This window comes from Bufo bufo, chromosome 3 (genome assembly GCF_905171765.1).
Source record: "Bufo bufo chromosome 3, aBufBuf1.1, whole genome shotgun sequence".
Lineage (NCBI taxonomy): Eukaryota > Metazoa > Chordata > Amphibia > Anura > Bufonidae > Bufo > Bufo bufo.
Window position 1 is genome coordinate 226,474,814 of NC_053391.1, and position 7,879 is coordinate 226,482,692.

Genomic DNA, 7,879 nt, shown 5'->3' on the forward strand with positions numbered 1-7,879 from the left:
ACATGACCTAACCCTCAAGTGAACACCGTAAAAAAATTAAATAAAAGCGGTGTAAAAAACATTTTTTGTCACCTTACATCACAAAAAGTGTAATACCAAGTGATCAAAAAGGTGTATTGCCCCCAAAAATACTACCAATCAAACCGCCATCTCATCCCGTAAAAAAATTGAGACCCTACCTAAGACAATCGGTCAAAAAAATATAAAAGCTATCAGTCTCAGACAATGGAGACATTAAAATATGATTTTATTTTATTTTTTGTTTTAAAACTGCTATTATTGTGCTAAAGTGAAATAAATAAATAAAAAGTATACATATTAGGTATCGCCGCGTCCGTAAGAACCTGCTCTTTAAAAATATCACATGACTTAACCCCTCGGGTAAACACCATAAAAAAATTAAAATTGTGCCAAAAAAGCAATTTTTTATCACCTTACATCACAAAAAGTGTAATACCAAGCGATCAAAAAGTCATATGCACCCTAAAATAGTACCAACCCAACCGTCATCTCATACAAAAAAATTTATTAGGTTAGTACAATAAAAAAGGTATCCGTGCATACCGTAATACTCTCGTATTTTGTAACTTATTTATATATACTTATTTAGTATTTTTCAGTAGTATGATTAAGTGGTGAAAATTATTAGTGCCCCCCCCCCCATTTTTGACTGTGGTATCTTATGTGCCCCCCCCCCCCCCCTATATATTGTTCCTAGAATCGCCACTGACTATGGGAGCACACAGCAGGAGGCCATGGCCTCCACTGTGTGTAAATGTGGAAATGGTGCTGTGTATGTCTGCTGTTGTTATGGCAGCTGCTCACCGCCCTGTTATGAATAGGTCCTGTTTTCATTACATTACACCATCTCTATTGACTTGTGTGAGGATGTGAATTGTGTAGACTGGTAAATCTGAGGGCATAGACTATAGACTGGTAAAGCTGAGGGTATAGACTGGTAAACTAATGGCATAGACTATAGCATATCTCCCAAATTTTGAAAATCACAAAGAGGGACAATATGTGCAGAGCGCATCGCCGCAATTTTTATACTGACTCCATCACAACTGCAGCAGCTGGGGATCGGTTAGATGAGTGTAAGTTCCTTTTTTTTTTACAGCATGTGGAGCCCCTGGGACAAACAAATTTTGTTCTTGCGCTTCAAAATCTATTTAAATATTATCACATAAATCATCAGACTATAGCTATTTTAAGGTCCAAATGGCACCAAATAACAGATAGAACCCATATAGATAGTTTAGTAAGGAGCAATTTTGTAAATTTATTAATGCAAATTCATGCATTTATTCCCCAGGTCATAAAGAGGGACATTTAAGAATCAAAGAGGGACAGAGGGACATGGGTCGAAAAAAGGGACACTTGGGAGGCATGACTAGACTGGTAAAGTTGAGGGCATAGACTAGTAAAGCTGAGAGCATGGTGTTGAGTATTGACTGGTAAAGCTGAGGGCATAGACTATAGACTGGCAAAGATGAGGGCATAGTCAAGAGTAGAGTTGAGCGGACACCTGGATGTTCGGGTTCGGCCGAACTTCACAAAAAAGTTAGAGTTCGGGTTGAAGTCAATGGGGACCCAAACTTTGGAGCACTAAAATGGCTCTAAAAAAGTCATGGAAAGGGCAGCAAAATGTGGTTAAGAGCATGGCAAGTGCTCTGCGAACAAATGTGGATAGGGAAATGACTTAAAATAACATAAAATACATTTAAAAAAAAAGAATAATCTTGATCTAGGAGGACGAGGTCCATATGGAGTAGGAGGTTGAGGAGGCGGTGGATGTGGCGGTGTCGGTGGAAGCGGCGGAGGTGGAGGAGGTAGCCTACATTGGCTTCTGGTTTAAATTTTTTTTTTCTTTTGATTAAATTTGGGTACACCCCAAAACATTGGGAAATATAACCTGTGATAACCCCCTCCAGCCGTGCTAAAGACACGTTCAGACAATACACTGGCTGCAGGGCAGGGCAGCACCTCCAAGGGGTAAAGGGCAAGCTCAGGCCATGTGCCCAATTTGGAGACCCAGAAGTTGCAGGGGGCAGACCCATCAGTCAGTACGTGTAGGCGTGTGCACACATACTGCTCCACCATGTCGCACGTCCCCGTGATGTCCACGATCCAATTGGATATCTTCCCTATCAACTTTCGATGTTCTTTTCTGAGCCTACCATGTTGATCACGGTTAGCAGCGAATCAGGGTTCCATGCCGGAGAGGGAGCGTGAGAAAGGGAGAACACATCCAAGGGGTCAATGGCTCCAATGTGATCCAGCGGAAATGGGGGACAAGTTATTAAAGCGGAAGGATCGAATGAAAGTGCCAATAAAACGAATTTTAGAAATTTAAGTCCCTGTCACCTATGCAGAGCAGGGGTTTTTCATCTGCAAAAATGGGTTAATGTCACCCACCAATGGAACAGACGATTTTTAAAAATGTTGGGCCCTGTCAACTATGTAGAGCAGGGGTTTATTCATGGCAAAACTGTGTTCATGTCACCCACCAATTGAACAGATGATGATACAAAAATTAGGTCCCTGTCACCTATGCAGAGCAGGGGTTTGTATACGGCAAAATTGGTAAAATGTCACCTGACATTGTAACAGATGATTTTTTTTAAATTTAGCTCCCTGTCACCTATGCAGAGCAGGGGTTTATTCTCGGCAAAAATTGTAAAATGTCACCTGAAATTGTAACAGATGATTTTTTTTAAATTTAGGTCCCTGTCACCTATGCAGAGCAGGGGTTTATTTACGGCAAAAATGGTAAAATGTCACCTTGTAACAGACAAATTAGTAAAATGTATTTCCTTGTCCACTAGGTAGAGCAGGGGTATATCACAGCCAAAAATTGGTGAATGTCACTCAACTATGTAACAGAGAAATTAGTGAAATTTATTAACCTGTCCACTAGGTAGAGCAGGGGTATATCACAGCCAAAAATTTGTGAATTTCACCCGCCAATGTAACAGACAAATTAGTGAAATTTATTAACCTGTCTACTAGGTAGAGCAGGGGTATATCACTACACGGTCCCAAAAATTTTTTATTTGTCAACCAACAATGCAGTATTGACTGGTTGTATTTGATTGTGACAAATGCAGCAAAGGCCCCAGAAGTAGGGTCTTGCAAATAATTATTGTTATTTAAAACCCAGAATATAACAGCAGTATTTAAAGTTTGTATTTGACTGTCAGAAATGCAGCAAAGGCCGCAAATTTATTATCTTGCCTAAAATGGGTGTTTTTTTAATACCAGAATATAACAGCAGTATCTAACGCTTGTATTTCACTGTGACAAATGCCCCAGATGTAGGTTATTGCAAAAAATGGGTCTCTTTTTAAACCCAGAATATAATTGCAGTATTTCAAGCTTGTATTTCACTGTGACATGCAGCAAAGGCCCCAGATGTAGGCTATTGCAAAAAATGGGTGTTTTTTTAAACCCAGAATATAATTGCAGTATTTCAAGCTTGTATTTCACTGTCAGAAAAGCAAATATGCTTTGCTGGTGCACTGAATTTGCATAGAATGGCCGCCGCCGCCCACCTAACTAACAGACGGATAAAAGTTATTTTTCTGTGTCACTGGGCTCAGGGCTGGGTAAAAAGATTGTGCACTGCACCCACAAAACAAAATCGCTGTAGATCGCAGAGTTAACAAGCACTTCAGATAACTGATTCTTTCCTATTCTCTCCCTCACAGCAGCAGCATCCTATCCCTACACTAATAACAGCAGAGTGACGGGCGGCGCTACGTGACTCCAGCTTATATAGAGGCTGGGTCACATGCTGCACTGGCCAATCACAGCCATGCCATTAGTAGGCATGGCTGTGATGGCTTCTAAGGGCACACAAGTTAAACGCTTGTTGATTGGCTGCTCTGCAGCCTTTCAAAAAGCGCCATTAACTTGCCGAACACCGAACCCGAACTTTTACTGAAAAGTTCGGGTTTGGGTCCGGGGTCCAAAAATCCTAAAGTTCGGTACGAACCCAAATTTTACAGTTCGGGTTCGCTCAACCCTAGTCATGAGTATAGACTGAAAAAGCTGAGGGTATAGACTGGTAAAGCTGAGGGCATAGACTGGTAAAGCTGAGGGTATAGGGTTTAGACGGGTAAAATAGAGTATAGACTGGCAAAGCTGAAGGTATAGACTATAGACTGGTAAAGCTGCGGGCATCTACAAGACCATGGTTTAAAACCTTGGTTTGTCTTTGTGCCAACGCACAACAAATTCCACCTTACCCTGATGAGTTCACTAGAGATGCCCCAGAGGCACGGGCTTCACGTCTACTGCTAAACCTCTTTCAAATTCTTGTTATTACCATTGATTAACGCCAACATATTCCACAGCGCAATACACAACTTATCATCACTGATGTTAGAAACCCAATTTCTGAGACCCATAGAGATGCTGTACCTGTGTTCAGAGCCTTAAAGGCGCTATCTCATCTCAACATTTATGGCATGTCACTAGAATATACCACAAATGTCAGATAGGTTCAGTTCCCACCTCTGGTACCTGCTTGTAGTTTCAGAATGGAGTCCCCAAGGTGAAGGAAAGCACACTGAGCATGTGCAACATCCTGTCCATTCATTGCTATGGGACCTCCGAAAATAGCCAAGCAAGCACAGCGACCTGTCTATTCACTGCTGTGGGACTGCTGGAAATAGCTGATCCAGTGCTCGGCTTTTTTCAGAACTCCCTTGCACACGACCGGCTTAGATGGTTGAAATCGTGTTCACACATCTTCAGGTAGGCTAAAAATTTTGATTGTAAGATCAACAGCTTGCTGTGTATAAATGCAGTCTCTCAACAGTCTGGCAACTAAACCTCCTATCTAGACTTTGGTGCCCACCGCTGTACCATGTGGCTACTATTGAAAATTCAGAGCAATGTGGAGGAATCGCCACATGTAAACACACGTTCAATTTTTTGAAGACCAAGTAACAAGGCAAAAAATCACCAAATAGTACACATAATCCAAGTATTTAATAACAATTAGCATGTAAAGGCACCTTTGAGATGAGGTATCAGTGGTGAAGGTTAGTTGTCAGCATATTTGTAGAAATATGGTACCTTCAATGGTGGGATGTGGCTGTAGGACACAATCTGGAAACGGCATCTGTGCAGTGTGTAGGTTGTGTGCAGTGGCGTAGGGATTGCCATAGCAGCCAGAGCAATGGCTATGGGGCCCTACGCCACTGGGGGCCCGGGCCGCCGGCTGAGTTTTTTTTATTCTTGTGGCAGCAGCTCAATTGTGGAAGCGCTCATCTCCATATTCATCTGTATCGCCATCCTCAGGACAGCGATACAGATGAATGGAGCAGGGGAGAGGTGTCTCCCTTGCCCGGTCCTCTGATAGGCTACAGGCCTAGTGCCTGTAGCCTATCAGAGGCCGGTGCACGCGGAGCGATGACGTCATCGCGCCGCCTGAGCCATACAGCGCGGGACACAGGCCGGAAGAGTCCTGCATCGTATCGCTGACAGCAGCATGGAGGTAAGTATATGAGTTTATTGTTTTTATTATTTCATTTTATACTATACTGTGGCAAGAAGGGGGTGGGGGCCCTATATACTGGCACAATATGGGGGGGTCGGCACTATGGAGAAGAGGGGAAGCACTATTGGGGCCATATATACTGCCACAATATGGGGGAGGTCGGCACTATGGAGAAGAGGGGAAGCACTATTGGGGCCATATATACTGGCGCACTATGGAGAAGAGGGGAAGCGCTATTGGGGCCATATATACCGGCACAATATGGGGGGGGTCGACACTATGGAGAAGAGGGGAAGCACTATTGGGGCCATATATACTGGCACAATATGGGGGGCCCTATATACTGGCACAATATGGGGGGGCACTATGGAGAAGAGGGGAAGCACTATGGGGCCCTATAAACTGGCACAATATGGGGGGCCACTATGGAGAAGAGGGGAAGCACTATGGGGCCCTATATACTGGCACAATACGGGGGCACTATGGGGCCCTATATACTGGCACAATACGGGGGCACTACGGAGAAGAGGGGAAGCACTATGGGGCCCTATATACTGGCACAATACAGGGCACTATGGAGAAGAGGGGAAGCACTATGGGGGCCCTATATACTGGCACAACATGGGGGGGCACTATGGAGAAGAGGGGAAGCACTATGGTGGCCCTATATACTGGCACAACATGGGGGGGCACTATAGAGAAAAGGGGAAGCACTATGGTGGCCCTATATACTGGCACAACATGGGGGGGCACTATGGAGAAGAGGGGAAGCACTATGGGGCCCTATATACTGGCACAATACAGGGCACTATGGAGAAGAGGGGAAGCACTATGGGGGCCCTATATACTGGCACAACATGGGGGGGCACTATGGAGAAGAGGGGAAGCACTATGGTGGCCCTATATACTGGCACAACATGGGGGGGCACTATAGAGAAAAGGGGAAGCACTATGGTGGCCCTATATACTGGCACAACATGGGGGGGCACTATGGAGAAGAGGGGAAGCACTATGGGGGCCCTATATACCTGCACATTATAGGGGGCACTATGGAGAAGTGGGGGACAAGAGCACTATGAGGGCATTATATAGGGGCATTTAATACTGGCACCCATTTTGGTGCCACTATGGGGAAGAGAGGAAAGAAGCATTATGGAGGCATCTATGTGGGGCAGTCTATAGGGGCATTTTATAGTGCCACATTATGGAGGGCACTATTGAGACGGAGAAGGAGCACTATGGGGGTATCTTCTGGGGGGACTATATAGGAGTATTTTATACTGGCACAAATTATAAGGTCACTATGGGCACCTAAGCTCAACTGGTGGCACTAAGTGTTTTTTGTAGTGGCACACAGTACGGGTCATTGGAACATATGAGGGCACTCTGGGGACAGTGGCTCTACTGGGGGCACTAAGAGGAGGTATTTCTTTTTTACTGCCACACAACGGGGCATTTTTTGTACTGGTGCACATTATAAGGGGGGGGTTCTACTGTCACTCATTATAAAGAGAATTATTACTATCGGGGCATTATGGTGGGCTTTATTACAACTGGGGGACTATGGGAGCATTATTACTTGTGGGACACAATTACTGTTGGGGGCACTGTAGGAGCACTATTACTACTAAATGCACTCTGGCAAAGAAATAATTACTATTGTTGGGTCTTTGGGAGCACCATTACTGTGGGGGCACCCTGGCAGAGCATTAGCTTAGCACAGTTCTTTTTGCAGTATAGTTTTGGGGAGAACAGCTTCTCAATATTGGGGGTGAATGATGTTCATTGGAGGATGATGGAAAAGTAGGAAACTAAGATGTCTGTCAAACTCTGCAGAGACGTGAGATGGCTGAAAGAAATCGTCATGGCGGTCTGGTCTGAATGGAGAAGATGAAGAAAGAGAACATCTACATCATAGGAGACGTCACTGGATATAAGAGGTATGTGGCGCTGTATGAGGCTAGTGATCTGCGTTAGTGATCCTGGCAGGCTGTTCGAGCTGAAAATTCACTGGATCCGGCACTGCTGGATGCAGAAAGAATGCCCGCCAGCCCCATTAACTATAATGGGGTACAGCAGAGATCCGGCCACAATCTGGCAAAAATGCAGAGAATCAGCGGGACATAAACCGCTGCATGCTGTGCTTTGTGTCCAGTCGATTCCTCGCATTTTCTACCGTATTAGGTGGCCGGATCGTACTGCCACAGGTGTGCAAATAGCCTTACCCTGTATGTTTTGTATTGCTGTATGTAATGTTAGAATAGAATAGGTTAGGTTGAGAATTTGGCATGGGGGTGGGGGGCCCAGGCACATTTTTTGCACAGGGGCCCTCTGCTGTCTGTGTCCGCACCTGGCACTATAGATGACTAC